General features: G+C 34.8%; 1 protein-coding gene across 26 annotated transcripts in view; it reads right to left on the reverse strand.

The window, feature by feature from the left end:
- PTPRD (protein tyrosine phosphatase receptor type D) overlaps positions 1–16248 on the reverse strand; it is a 1374111-nt gene that overhangs the window by 824306 nt on the left and 533557 nt on the right. For all 26 annotated transcript variants that reach the window (XM_053907924.1, XM_053907923.1, XM_053907918.1 and 23 more), the window contains exon 5: positions 2414–2473. The gene's annotated coding sequence lies outside the window, so the exon portion shown is untranslated. The remainder of the gene's footprint in view (positions 1–2413; positions 2474–16248) is intronic.

The raw sequence follows: 16248 nt of genomic DNA on the forward strand, positions 1-16248 counted from the left end.
AATTCTAAAATACATTTCATATTTCACCTTTTAAACATGCCTGTATATGGACAGATAAGTTCCTGATACTCCAAGTTTCAATGAAAAGAATAGTTGTAATATTTACAGACTACCCTATGTATCCCCTGCTATATATGTCAGCCGCTGTTTAGAAGGAGTTTTCATATAAAACTTATTTAATATTCACAATAGTCTAGGAAGTGGTACAATTATTATCTCCCTTTTACAGATGAGAAATCTCAAACACACAATTGAATAATTTGCCTAAAATCAAACAACCAGCAAATAGCAGCAAATTTAGGCAAGTCCATGTTTAGAACCCATGCAATTTACCACTTATAATAGAATTGATTTGTTCTGAAGAAGCAATATCATAAATGGAAATATGTTTGAAATATTTCTATTGACACTAGATCAGAGATAGAACTTAAAAGAAAATAGGAACATCATTTCTATTGTCAGTTCTATGGGAATAGGTACTTTGGATTCCCAAACAACTGGTTTTTAAACTTACTCTGGAATATAATGTGCTCAGAAAATAGAAAGTGATTCTATACAAATTGCTGAACCATAAAGCAGAATGATTAATATCATGAGAGTCATGTCATGAGCAAAAACACAGGAGTTCAGAAGACAGCAACATTTTGACGGGGTTTTCAAGGAAGCTGTATGGTGAAGGTGAGCTGAATGTTAAAATATAAAGTAGAAACAATGAGGAACTAAAAGGGAAACAGGCTGAGAGCCTGTAATAAATTTATTGCAACCCCTGTATCTCTCTCTCTCTCTCTCTCTCTCTCTCTCTCTCTCTCTCCTTGAGAGAGAAAGAGCACACAAGCAGGAGAGGGACAGAGAGGGAGGGAAAGAAGGACAGACAGGGAATCCCAAGCAGACTTGGCACTGCAAGAGCAGAGCCTGATGTGGGTCTCGAACTCAGGAACCATGAGATCATGACTAGAGCTAAAGTCGGACACTTAACAGACTGAGCCCCCCAGGCACGCCTCTATCTCTCTTGTTTGTTTAATGGCCATCTAATTTGACTTCAATCATATCTTGGTTTCTGAAGGACCATTGTGTACATTTTCTATAAATTCATATATCCTTTTTTCTTAGAATTGTAAGAAACATCAATTCAAAAATAAAGTTAACATAGAATTTGGGAGGTGGTATTCTTTCCTTGGAGCTGGAAATTTAAAAATTTAAAAATTTTAGTAGTTAAGAGTATTTAAGCATGCTAAGTAACTTTTAAGCTTTGTAAATTTTATTTACAAAATTTGTATTTTGAAACATCAATTAAAAATCATTTGAGGTTATTGTCTAATTCATCGCAGGTTTATACAGGATAATACTTTTTTTTTTAAATTTATTTTTAAATGTTTATTTATTTTTGAGACAGAGAGAGACAGAGCATGAACAGGGGAGGGTCAGAGAGAGAAGGAGACACAGAATCCGAAGCAGGCTCCAGCCTCTGAGCCGTCAGCACAGAGCCTGATGCGGGGCTCGAACTCACGGACCACGAGATCATGACCTGAGCCGAAGTCGGACGCTCAACCGACTGAGCCACCCAGGCGCCCCAACAGGATAATACTTTTAAATGGTAAGCCAACAGATCAAATATTTTAAAGACAGCATAGGAATGATTTATTTCAGAGAATTATCATTTTAAGATTAGAAGCAAAATATTAAGCTGCAATGGGCAAGAAAAATGTACTTGGTAAAGAATTTTATCAAAAAAAGTACTGTTATAATAGATGAAATGTTTATATTAGAGACAGGATATGTAAGGTAACAAAGTTATGTTAATAGCAAAAATTTTTTTGCAAAATACTGAGATACTAAATGCATCATATTATAACCTGTTATTGTTTAACAGAGATTAGACATTTAAAATTTTGCTAATCTATTTGCTAATCTGTTTTCTTACTTTATTCCCTCATTAACAATAAATAGCTTTGTAGCTTCCAGAAGAACCAAAATAAAGTATGTAGGCGAGACCACCGCCGAGGGCTAATAATTTCATAGCAGCAGCAGCTAAATTCAATCAACATTTAAATCTATAGGCATCTGCTGCTCCAGTTCAAAACTTTAACCCATTGTTAGGTTTCCCACACATTCATGACTAACATCATCCATGATTCAGAACTGAAAAATAAATCCATTGACAGATTATTTCTTTGTTGTCCCATTGTTTTGAGTCTAATTGATAAAAGAAACTGGTTATTCATAGTAAAGAATGATTTAGTATTATCATATTTTATAAGAGGAATATGAGGTAAATAGAACACAATGTTTGAGTATTCCTTCCATGCATTCATTTTAATCAGTATTTGTTAAGTGCTAACTATATAGTAGGTACTATATCAGGTATCAGAATCCAAAGAAGGGAAAGAAAGGTCAAGATGTGTTGCAGACTTACCTTGTGTCAGCCACTATAGGTATTTTCAGACACAGTCCCTGGCCTCAAGAGATTCAAAACCTAATTAACAAGACATAAAACAAAATAATCTTAAAAACAATATTTCAAACTCTAAATTGTCTTTCAGATATTGTATTTCTACCATTGTGTTTTTAAGGTAGTTTCAGACAGAGAGGAGAAAAACCAAGAGGGTAAATGAGAAGCTGGTATCAATTTTATGTGATAAAGTATTTAATTGAAATAATGAAATGTCAAAAATTAACATGAAACTTTTTTTGTCCATATGCTGTAAAGCAGGAAATAGTGACTCTTCCTTAATATTTTGAATTGAGACTAGCATGTCTAACATAAAGTGGCAAGACCACCTTTTTGCAGTAACTAGTTCATCAAGTTTACTGAGTTTCTTAGTTTGTTGCTTCTTGAAATTACATAGATCATTTCAAAATGTCCATCCTTAGGTGTTTATGGGTTGGATGCCACCTAGATTGTTGAACACTGGCAGCCAAGCTAAAGCAAATCCTTGTCTGTCGTACTCACCCTAGGACAATCTAGCATGAAGGATTCTAAAACTTATAAGTATTACATCTATGTCAAAGAATCTCAATTATTAATTTTTTTAAAATCCAGATCCCTAAAGCAAATTAAAAAGTCAATTTATCTTAATTTCTCAATAGGATCATTTTATGTTTTAAAGACTATCCTAATGATTCTTGTTTGTTTTGCATAATTGCTTCCTTCTGTCTAGACCACTGGCTTCTCAACTCTTTTGTGTGTTCAACTCTTATTCCGCCTTCAGTTCCCAAGGAAGTTATTATCCCATGTAGAAACCCTTCCTTGACATCCTGCCCCCTCCAAGCTTTGCTTAGATATATTTCCTAGATGCTCCAACAGTTCTGTGTACTTCATTAGTACATTACCTTGTGTCACAGAAACTAGCTAGGCGTTCATTCACCAAACCATTTTTTTTCCCTCCAGGTACAGAGCCACATTAAATTTTGCAGATAGATAATACCATGTGACTGAATTCTTCACAGTGGAATACAGCTAGATATAAATCAAGGCACTATCAGGCCTGGTCTTAAAACCATCTCATACATGATTCTTCATTCAAGGTTTCCTATTCATAGGTAGAATTCCTGTTGACTTACAGGAGGAATGATCCATAAGACAGAAAGAGATTGGTCCTTCAGCCACAGATCTCAGAATCACCCTTCATTCCTGCTAATAAAGTCTATTGACACTAGACAGTTACAAAGATGATCATCCCTCATCCCACCCTGACTACGATCATCTATTGGCATTGGAGTTTTATGTAAATGAGAATTAAATTTCAGTTCTTTATGCCAATAAATTGTTGGGTGTTTGTTATAGCACTTAGCCTACCAAATTGTGACTGTTCAATTTGTTTCATCTCTCCCATTAGGTTGTAAACTCTAGTACCCCCACAGCAACCGGTTTTGTCATGTTTCAGGTTTTAGCTGAGTCCTTGACGCAGTATATACCACATAATTACCATCTCTATATTTTTTAATAACTTGAATCTTACAATAAAATGTACCATGAAAATTTCATAAGAAACACTCTAAATACAGTTATTCCTTTGGTGGGAAATGCAAGGCTTCATTTTAGCACAGGCTTAAAAATACCTTTTGGTAAATACCTTAAAGGTAAAATTTGATTTTGCTTAGGAGATCAAAGCAAGTGGAAACATCGAAACGCTTTTGCAAAACTGCTTTCTTAAGCTTCTATTTGCAGTTTTTGCTACAAGGGTGAGAGCATTACAAAACCTTAGTCAGAAGTAAAGGACTCAAAAGCTCCTTGAGATAGTTGCAGTGACTTGGAACATCTTTCGAATCTCTACTGGGGATTTAATACCAGTGGAGAGAAAATGAAAGGTAATTTTCTTTCCTTTTCAAAACAATAACCAATCACAGAACTGAAGACCTTCTGCTCTTCTCAAAGTACAATGAAATAGCTTTTGTAGTTTAGACAAAAATAGAGACATCTGACGAGCATTATCAAGTCTCAGTCAGCATGCCTCCGTGTATTTATTGCCGACACATCTCTTCTTCACCCCCCTTACTCCTGCAGCCAGAAACACTACACACACTGACTCCTTTTAGGTAACCACCTGTTTGAGGCCACATCTAAAAGGTCTCCTCATAAATTTCACCCATCTGTCTCTATACTATCATCCACTTGCTGGTTAAATTTAGTCCTGTTTAGCAGAACCTAACTTTCAGGCACATCTTTACTTTCAGCCCTATTTAAGTTAAGGAAAATATAGAGGAAATGATTCCTTCTTGCTTCCTTTCTGAAGAATTAAGAGAAAGCTTTTTTCTGCAAGACATATAACTGACTTTTAACCTGAGGGAAAAATCCTCAAGCTCTGTTCCACAACTTATTTAGATTATTTTGAATGGCACCTTTAGGCTAGATTTTACAGTAACTTTAACAAATTTGTATGTAGTTCATTTGCATCAACGTTAATATATAATTTCCCTTCACAAAGCACTTGTCTCTTCAGTGTCTGGCAAACACACATTGGATTTGCCAAGGGAAGTCATTTCTTAAAGTTTCCATAAACATTAGGACAACACTTCTGCTTCTCAGAACATCACAAAACTACCTGTCCTTTCTGAGCACAAATGCCAGCCTGTTGATATAGGTAGAAGAGACAACAGAAAGATTTAACACCAGACAGAATTATATGTATCTCTATATCGATATAGACATTGATATAGATACAGACATAGACATAGACATAGACATAGATATAGTTATAGATCTTTATCAGTTCGGCTTAATATTTAAGTCAATTGAACTTCCTACTGTGCTCAAAGTGTGAATTACTAAGAAGTCGCCATTTTGTTTCTGAAAAATGGATGGAAAATATGGATCATGAATTCTTATAAGCAGAACAACATGGATTTTCAGCAAGTGATTTAGATAAGTAAATGCAAGCCAGCTCAACGAACAGACTTGATGTGTGAGAGAGAGTGAAACAAACAAGAAGAAAACTGTTGTACAACTTCTCCCATTTCTATACTTTCTGCTAAAGCTCCAACTAATTGTTGTGGCTGAGGAAACCGTAAATGCTAAAGTCAATAACTTTTGAGAGCAGAACCATATATGGTGAAGTATAATCTGGTCTGATACAGTTTTATTATTTACAGATGTGCATGGAAAATGGTTCTAAGAAGATTTGAACGTTTCCATTTACTTTGGTCATAAACCCAGTTTTTCCCCCACAGAAATAACAAACCTCTCATAAATAGACTTTCATTTTGTGTGGATCTCTTCATTTACATCAGGAGGATATCATCTTTTATATTCTTTTTTAAATAGAGTTAGCTGGAGTCAAATCATGTATGCTTTATATTCTGACCCATAACACATACTCTGGACTTCCTCATTGGAATTTTTATCTTTGCTATATGGCATCGCTTCTGTTGCAGTGTGAAAGTTCCAAGTTTCATTACTGACCCGTGACTCCGTTATAGGTAATAGAATAGTTGAATTAAAGTACTTCAAACCTTAAAAAAAGGTCTTTCAACAGAAAAACTATAATTTAATGTATATGCTATAGTGATGCTATTTACTATTCTATTTAAATTAGGAAAGAAAGTTTACTTCATATGAAGTTTCTTCTGCTGCTAACCTTATTCTAGAACACCCCCAAAATGATAATTATCAAAATACATGTTATTTTAAAACAGATTCTATATTAGCACAAGCAACAGTGCCTTTTTAAAGTAGTTTCAAATACATATTAAAGAGATTTCATTAAGAGGCTTTATTTCTCTTTCATTCAGAATTGTTTGCACATGTTTCTCCTTAGTCCTTGTTCTCACATTTTCACATATTCAAATTTATACTAGATAAGCAACACTAGATAAGCAAACATCCAGGAAAAATAAAATTTGAAGTAACTAAATGTAACTGATTTGTAAAATTTTCAGTGCAGTTCATGTGCAGATCATGCAGTAGGAAGCCAGTAGAGATGAGTGTAGGTTTTTAAGCTTTGTTTTGTCAAATATGTTGGACCCTCTAAAATTAAATAACTTTGCTTCTTTCTTTTGTCCTTCCTTCCTCCCTCCCCTTGGTGTTTCCTTCTCTTTTTTGTTTTGTTCATTCTCTTTTTTCTTTCTTTCTTTCTTTCTTTCTTTCTTTCTTTCTTTCTTTCTTTCTTTCTTTCTTTTCCTATCTATCATCTATCTATCTACCATCTATCATCTATCTATCAATCTATCATCTATCTATCTATCTATCTATCATCTATCTATCAGCAATCATCATCTATGTATCAATTATCTATCTGTCATCTATCTATCTATCTAATCTATTAAAATTTTCATTCCCATGTAATCAACACACAGTGTTATATTTGTTTCAGGTACAATATAGTGATTTGGCATTTTCATGCATTACTCAGTGATCACAGTGATAAGTGTACTCTTAATTTCTTTCACCTATTTCACCAGCACCCCCAACCTCTTCCCTGGTAACCATCTGTTCTTTATAGACAAGAGTCTGTTTTTTGGTTTGTGTCTTTTTTTCCTTTGTTTGTTTCTTAAATTTCATATATGAGTGAAATCACATGGTCTTTTTCTGACTTATTTTGTTTACCGTTATACTCTCTAGATCCATCCATACTGTTGCAAATGACAAGATTTCCTTTTTTTTGTGGCTGAATAACATTTTATTGTATATACATACACACCATTTCTTTTTTTTAATTAAAACTTATTTTTAAAATTTAAATCCAAATTAGTTAGCTTATAGCGCAACAATGATTTCAGGAGTAGATTCCTTAATGCCCCTTAACCATTTAGCCCACACCCCTTCCAGTAACCCTCCATTTGTTCTCCATAATTATGAGTCTCTTATGTTTTGTCCCCCTCCCTGTTTTTATATTATTTTTGTTTCCCTTCCCTTATGTTCTTTATCCATCCATCTATCTATGGACATTTGGGCAGCCTTCATAATTTGGCTATTGTAAATACTGCTGCAATAAACATATGGGTGCATGTCACCTTTTGAATAGTTTTTTTTTTTTTTTTTTTTTTTTTTTTTTTTTTTTTTATTCTTTGCATAAATACCCAGAAGTGCAAATACTGGATGATAGGGTAGTTCTATTTTTAGTGTTTTGAGGAAACTCCATACTGTTTTCCACAGTGGTTTCCCCAGTTTGCTTCCCTACTAATGGTGCATGAGGGTTCCTTTTTCTCCACATTCTCACCAACACCTGTTGTTTCTTATCTTGTTGATTTTAGCCATTCTGACTGATGTGAGGTAATATCTCATATTGTAGTTTTAATTTGCATGTCCTTAATGATGAGTTTGAGCATGTTTTTTTGTGTTTGTTGGTCATCTGGGTGTACTCCTTGGAGAAATGTCTCTTCACATGTTTGGCCCATTTTTTAATTGGATTATTTGTTTTTTGGGACGCTGAGTTGTATCAGTTCTTTATATATTTCAGATACTAATCCTTTATTAGATATCTCATTTGCAAATATCTTCTCCCATTCAGTAGACTGCCTTTTAGATTTGTTGATTGTTTCATTTTCTGTGCAGAAGCTCTTTATTTTGATGTAGTCCTAAGAGCTTATTATTGCTTTTGTTTTCCTGGCCTCAGGAGACATATCTAGAAAGATGTTGTTATGGCTGCTGTAAGAGAATTACTGCCTGTGTTCTCTTCTAGGATTTATATGGTTTTAGATCTCAATTTTAGAACCTTAATCCATTTTGAATTTATTTCAGTGTATGATAAAAGAGAGTGGTCCAGTTTCGTTCTTTTGGATGTTGCTGTTCAGTTTTCCCAACACCATTTTTGAAGAGACTATCTTCTTCCCACTGCATATTCTTTCCTGCTTTGTTGAATATTAATTAACCATATAATTATGGTTTTATTTCTGGGCTTTTATTCTGTTCCACTATCTCTCTATTAACACATTATCTTTCTATGTATCTATCACCTATCTATCTATCCACACACCCACACATCACACCCATACCCACACAATAAGTTGTGCCTTTCATCTCTAAATAAAGAGTTTTTTTGTACTGTGTGTGTGTGTTTCTACATGATGTTTAAAAAAAGGAGAAGCTGAACTTCTTGTAAGTCCAAATACTTCTTAATTTTTTTTAAGTCAAAGTACAATGCACTTATAAGAAAGAAAGTACATAAAAAATGAATCATGTGAATCATACAAAAGTAAACACCAGGGTGACCACTACTCAGGTCAAAATATAAAACATTTCTCATTCTACGGAAACTCCATGGTCCCTCTCAATCCATTTCTCCCTTTTCATCAAGGCAAACAAGCATAACCTCGATTTCTAGCCCTATAGTTTAGAGCTGCCTTAAACATTATATCAATATAATCATATGTTACATATTACTTCTTTACTTAACATTATGTTTGTTGGTTTCATTCATGTTAAAGTTTGTCAAATAACATTTAAATATACCATGCTTTACATATCTCTTCTATAGCTGATGGGCATTAGGTCATTTCCAGTTTAGAGCAATTACAATTGATGTTGCAATAAACATCCTTGTAGATATTTCTTAGTACGCATGTTGTACATAATGAGGAGTGGAATTGCTGGATCATCTGGTAGGCATATGTTCAACGTCAGTAGATAATGCCAAATTGTTTTCCAAAGTGGTTGCAGCAATTATACTCCCCTGAAATATATGTGTTCCTAGTGTATCAATCTTGACCAATACTTGGTAGGGGTATTTGCTTCGAAATACCAGTAGATTAGACCAGTAAAAAAGGAGACAGGGAAAAAGTTTTGCAAAGGGAAGACTTCTGATCTGGGGTTCAGTGAACTGGTGGGAGAGAGACAGCTGTGCTGTGAGAGGTGAAGACTGGACTGTCACAACAAGGATTTTCCCTGGAAGTAGGAGGATTCATGAAGGACTGGGGAGTCAAATGAAGAGCATGGTATTCTGTCAAATTATAAGGGTGCAAATCAACCCGGCAAGAGAATTTCAGTGCAAAACAAATTGTGTGTGTGTGTGTGTGTGTGTGTGTGTGTCTGTGTGTGTGTGTCTGTGTGTGTGTGTGTGTCTATGTAGGGGAGAACCAGAGTCTTTTCACAAGCAAATATACAAAAATACACCCACATAAAACAGAAAGTCTCTTTAAATATGAGAATCATTAGAAATATCTAGGGTGATCGATTAATGTGGACGAAAAATGTCACAAGAGTAGAAGTTTTCCATGAAGAGCAACTTCATACCAGTCTATTTAAAACTACATCTTATTATTCTTTTTGTGATCAATTCTGAACATATTGTGTCTCAGAAGGGATGGAAACACAATTTTCAGATATGAGAATTTCCCATAGGTGTTTACTGAATGGTTTTAGTTAGTGACTGCTTTATGAGGTAATTATTTTATAATTATAGTATAGAAAGTGCTTTTGAAAAAAGTATCCTCTAGAGCCAGGAATAATCATAGAATTTTACAGCTGAAAGAGGTCTTGGGCAACATCTAATTAAACCTTCTCATTTCACAGATGAGGAAGTCTAGGTGCACAGTTGCCCAGTTACTTGATCAGGCTAAGGCAGTAGTTAACTGCAGATGCAGAAGAATGAGGGCTTTTGACCTGGAAGATAATCATCATAAATTCACTTTATTAAAGAAACATTGAAAAATTTCTTTCTTGGCTTTCTTCTCCTGGTCTATGTCTATATATCTATCAGAATTCATTAAAGTTCGTCTACTCCAAGACGTCTTCCCTGTTCACTTCAAGTCTTCCATAAATGCCTCTACTATGCCTTAAATGACATTGTACAATCATTTCTACTTTGCAATTATCTGTATATTTATCTCTTTGCCCACTATATTGAGAAACCAGAAGGTAGACCTGCTCTTTTTTCTGCTTAGTTCTTAGCATTTTGTATAAGCCTAGTATCCAATAGTACTTGGTAAATATTCGTAGAATGAGTTAAATGTATCAAAATTCGACCCATAATCATTTTGGTATGTACTTAGGTAGAGGTGAAATATATAACTTTACACATTATGTTAGTTTTTTGGACTGTTCATTGACATTTCTGTTCCTCTTCTTTTCAGGTACATGGAAGAAATATACCTCTTAAAATTAGTGTGCCCCTGCTATTTGAGCACAAATAACACATGTCACTTCCATGTAGAAGGCTTTTAGAGTCATTATCACCCCACCTCACTGCTCCCTCCAGCTCCACTGATCTTGAAGACTCTCTGAGTGAGGACAACATAAGAAGATTCCTTAGCCAACCTATGATAAACATACAGTATGACTGAGAAATAAAACTGTATTTTATTTTCTATTTTATTTAAGTTACCAAGATTTCAGAGTTGTTACTGCAGTATAATCTAGCATGTTCTCACTTATTGTAATGGGATGAGATTTGGGGGACTCTGAAAGAGAGTGAGCCTTTTTATTTTTTATCTGTGGGAGGGACATGAACCATTGGAGGCCAAAGGGTGGACTGTGGGACACAGCTTCTAAAGTGGATCTCAATGATCTCCACCTCCTGTCATTTATGTATTTGTGTAATTCCCTCTCCTTGAGTATGGGTTACACCTAGTGACTTACTTCTAACAAGAAGGCTACTGCAGAAATGATGGGATGCTACTTATGAAATTAGATTTTTAAAAGACAGTGGCTTCCTTCTTGCCCATCTTCTCTTACTCTCTCGTAGAGTCTTTGGTCTGGGGAAAGCCAGGGGCCATATGGCAAGGACCTCTTGAAAGACTTGGGGCGCCTGGGTGGCTTAGCCGGTTGGGCGTCCGACTTCAGCTCAGGTCGCGATCTCGCGGTCCGTGAGTTCGAGCCCCGTGTTAGACTCTGGGCTGATGGCTCAGAGCCTGGAGCCTGCTTCCGATCCTGTGTCTCCCTCTCTCTCTGTCCCTCCCCCATTCATGCTCTGTCTCTCTCTGTCTCAAAAATAAATAAACGTTAAAAAAAAATTAAAAAAAAGAAAGACTATATGACAAGGAAAAATAACTCTGGTTTGTATCAGAGAGCACCTGAGGCTTGTCAAGAGTCTATGAATGAGTTTGAAGGTGGATCTTCTGAGCCCTGCCAAAAGCCATGTTCGTATCATTGAAAATGCATCTTCTTTCCATTTTGGCCTTGAAATGACCTCAATACAGGCTACTACCTTCATTTCAGGGTCACGAGACACATGATCCTTAAATGCCCAGCTACACCACCTTGATTCGTGACCCACAGAAAATGTGAGATAATAAAAAAATTGTTATTTCAAACTGCTATGTTTTGTCCAATTTGTTATAGAGCAATAGATGATGAACACAATTTGTATTTCCTTATCTAAACATACTATACTAATAGGGCAAACACATTTAACATTATGTCAGAGATGCCATATGATAAACATATCAAAGTTGAAGTCAATGCTTTAATTTATTTATTGCAGCATTGTAATAAGGTTATACTTTATTAGTGGATATATAAACCCAAACCTATATAAGCATCGAATTCATACTTTAGTCAGCTGAATCAGTTAATTATATCAAAGATATATAGATTTGAGCAAGGATTTCTAAATGTAAACAAGATATTAGACATATAATACTTATTAGTATTTAGGATACTAGGAAGTTAGGTATTTGGATCTACTTGATTTTTATGGATAACAGAAAAAGTTAATTTGTACATTAATAGGTTTATATTAGACCTTATGCATGTTGTCCCAATATAAGCTGAATTCTACTTAAATAGCCAACCCAATTCTTATACTGCTTCTGAAAAATTTATCAAAATATGATCAAAGGAGTGCAAGGACAGTGTGAAACTAGGGATTCCAGGCTATTCTGAATATCTGAATCTAAAAAAACGAGGTCATGGCACCTACACTTTTCCCACAGCAGTTCAATATCTGGAATTCAGGACACTGCCTGTTCAGTAAGTCAGAGAGTTAATGTTAAAGTCTATATAGCAAAGAGGAAGAAAAGCCATGAGAAAAATCTTACAAAGTATTTGGGAGAAAGCAAGAGTGCAATTCTCACATAAAAAAAAAAAAAAAAAAAAAAAAACAAAAAAAACAAAAAAACAAAAAAACAAAACAAAACAAAAACAAAAACAAAAACTTATATATGCTCAAAAAACTTCCACTAGCAACTTTAGGACAATACTGTAAAGCTTGAGCTCTAAAGAAGGGACATTGCTTAGGTATTAGCCTAATAAGAGACTTGAAAAAACAGATATCCTATTTATGAAAAGGCTTTTCACAGGTGAGTACAATTGTTTTCACATGTTTGAAGTCGACCCTGTTTCAGTCCCACCAGGAATTCCTGATGAATACTGCATTTTCTGTGGAAGCAACAATTCATAATTTCCCTTTATTCTTGTTTGTTACAACAAAAGACTCAGTCTCGGGGCTTTGATTAAGATGATGAGACAAAGAATAAAACAAACAGAGAGTCTGTTAAATGTCTGCCTGAAACCAGAGCTGTACCACTTAATATGAAAGACTCTTCAAAACCAATAATGAAATAATCATCCTTTTTGCAAGACAGATAAGAAAATGAAGGCTAGATGTAGATTGGGGAAACTAATTTACACTAGAGGAGGGAGAAAGGGGAAAAAGAGCAGCTACAGAAAATCAACTGTTAATATATATCAGAGACTGCAGAGAAGTCACAAGATAAGCTGCAGGTATGTTCCTCCAGCTAGAACAGGGCAATCACTTCTCTGAGAAGAGAAGCTGATAAGGCCCCTCCTCTCCAACAGGCAATCATTTTACATTTTATATTATTTGAAAAGAGCCTGATTATTTTTCTTTGAATGAAACCAGATTGATTCACATTTACCTGTCAACAGAATGTTCCATTCCTCTGTTTTGCCTGTCTATTTAAAGGCATATGGCCTGACTGAAATACTACAGACAAACCTTTCTTTAGAGGTAAATAAATAATGATGAGTGAACAACTCATGCTTTTTATGATTTTTTTATTTTTTGGTATAGTGCCAAATTATGCTAAATTAAAATCCACAGCCTGATAAATATGACTGATATCTGTGGTAATGGATTGAGGTCACAAATATTGGCTCTATTCAAGGTCAGATACAATCTTTAAAAATCATATCCAGAGGGGAGAGCCACATATAAAAATAATAAAAACAATAATTATGTTAATGAAGTCTAGTTTTAAAAAACAATATAACATATAATTATTTCTGGTTTTGTAAACTTGCATACACATTTAAATATTGCTCTATCAAGTACGGACAACAAGAAGCATGTATAGAGACAAACAAGCAGAAAACAGCCCTCCAACTGACTTATATGGGTTTGATATCACTTGTTGAGGTTGGGGGCTGAGATCCAGAGCCTCAGTGGGACAGTGGTTCTAAAAGCATTTTCATGGTACCTCCCAGTGTTGTGTGTGTGTGTGTGTGTGTGTGTGTGTGTGGCCTATTATTAAAATGCTTCACTGGGCATCCCAAAACGTGGGTTCTAAAGCTTATCAAATAGATATCTTTAGTAAGTCAATGAATTTTTTTAGTTTTTGTTTTCTCATTCTACCAAGTGAAAGAGTTAAAAAATATTCTCAAGGAGCAATTTAACCCATGAACGCTATGTACCACAAGCTTGGTAGATAATAGAATTTAGATATAGTATCTATGTATATGTATTTGTGTATATATGCATGCATGCATATACACAGATTTATCCAATAATCAAATCATTAGGCTGACATGGTGATAGTGCTCAAAGTTAATGGAAACTTTACCCTAAGTCTGAGATAAAGAAAAGTAGCTTAAACTGAAGTTCAGTTTAATGGTATTATTCAAGTAATTCACAAAGGAAGTTCAGTTTAAAATTCAGTTTTGTAATGTGAATCAGAATATTCTGTGTATGGAGTGCAAAACTGATCCTTTCCAAGATGGGAGATGCTTTGGTTCATTTGCTCAGTGTCCATTTTTGATAGAACATCAAGTTTAACCTAACTGAAGACCAATATTCTTACTGAGCCAGTGGAAAGGCATGTTTCAAGGGGATTATGTAAGAATTATGTTAGTCTCTGTTTCAGTGTTTCTCAGTGGGCTGACATTAACATGAACTCTTGGAGTTTTGGGATTTTTCATGTTGGTTTATTTTTCCTCAATTCTTCATATGACTTAAGATCTTTTTTTTTTTTTTTTTTTTTTCTGAATAGAGCATTCACATCCTTCAAATAGCCTGTAGTACCATTGTCTTTAGCCAGACAGTTTTCCTGTGTCATCAACAATATTTAAATGCCAAAACAAAAACAAAGACAAAAAAAGAAAAAGATAATTTTTAAAAATATACATGGACTACAAATTTTTCACAGTACTGAAGAACTAAAATAGTTACAGCCTATAAAGAACAATTACCTAAAAAGTAGCTGGAAACAGGGTTGTAGGTAGGCCATAGTTTCATCGTGACTAATTAAATGCAGATATTCCATAAATGCTCATATTTAGGAAATATAAGAAAAACATTTTGAACATTCTGAAATTGCCTTTTCTTACCTAAGTTATTTGGGGGGATTATAAGAAAAAAAGACTATAATTTGGGAGCTAGTCCACTGGGCTGAAAGATGGGGAGGCCAAGAGTTTAGCCCATGTTTGGCCATTTGCTAGTAATGTGATTTTGGGTGAGGACTTAACATATCTGAACTTCCATGTTCCTATGTGAAAAATAAGACAATGATATGCCTCTAAGAACATGTACTTCTTAAATTTATTGTAAAAATCATATGCAGCCTAAAAGTTGAATAATTGTCATTACTAACAATTTAAGGTTTCTTCCTGCTTCCTGGGACACAAGGTAAAATTATGTTAAATAGTCATGATCCTAGTCAAGTGTGAATTTTTGATTCCATCCATCAGTTCATCCATTATCCATTGAACAGATCATTGAATATTTACTAATGACCATTGTAGCAAGTCACTGCTTTGTTGATCTGGAAACATAAACGTAAACCACAGTATTATTTGCCCTCGTATATCTTATGGCTTAAATGGAGAAGCTTATCTTTTCTTTTGGCTTTTTCAGTTTTTTTTTTTTTTTTTTTTTTTTTTTTTTTTTTTTAAATTTTTTTTTTCAACGTTTTTTATTTATTTTTGGGACAGAGAGAGACAGAGCATGAACGGGGGAGGGGCAGAGAGAGAGGGAGACACAGAATCGGAAACAGGCTCCAGGCTCCGAGCCATCAGCCCAGAGCCTGACGCGGGGCTCGAACTCACGGACCGCGAGATCGTGACCTGGCTGAAGTCGGACGCTTAACCGACTGCGCCACCCAGGCGCCCCTGGCTTTTTCAGTTTTTAATGTGAATTCCAGTTAATTAACATAGAGTTTTATATTAGTTTCAGATGTACACTATAGTCATTAAGCAATTTCATACATCACCCAGGGCCTATCATGACAAGTGCACTCCTTAATCCCCATCACCTATTTAACCCATCCCCCTACTACCTTCCCCTCTGGTAACCATCAGTTTATTCTCTATAATTAAGGGTCTATTTCTTAATTTGTCTCTCTCCCTCTCTCTTTTATTTCCTTTGTACGTTTGTCTTGTTTCTTATTTTCCACATATGAGTGAAATCATATGGTATTTGTCTTTCTCTGACTTATTTAACTTAGCATTACACTCTCTAGCTCCATCCATGTCATTGCAAATGGCAAGATTTCATTCTTTTTAATGGATGAATAATATTTCAATATATTTATTCATGCTACATCTTTTTTTTGTATCCATTCATCAATCAATGGACACTTGGGCTGATTGTAAATCCATACCTTGGCTATTGTAAATAATTCTGCAATAAACATAGGGGT

The sequence above is a fragment of the Panthera pardus genome, unplaced genomic scaffold, assembly GCF_024362965.1.
Source record: "Panthera pardus isolate Hobbes unplaced genomic scaffold, ASM2436296v1 HiC_scaffold_20, whole genome shotgun sequence".
Lineage (NCBI taxonomy): Eukaryota > Metazoa > Chordata > Mammalia > Carnivora > Felidae > Panthera > Panthera pardus.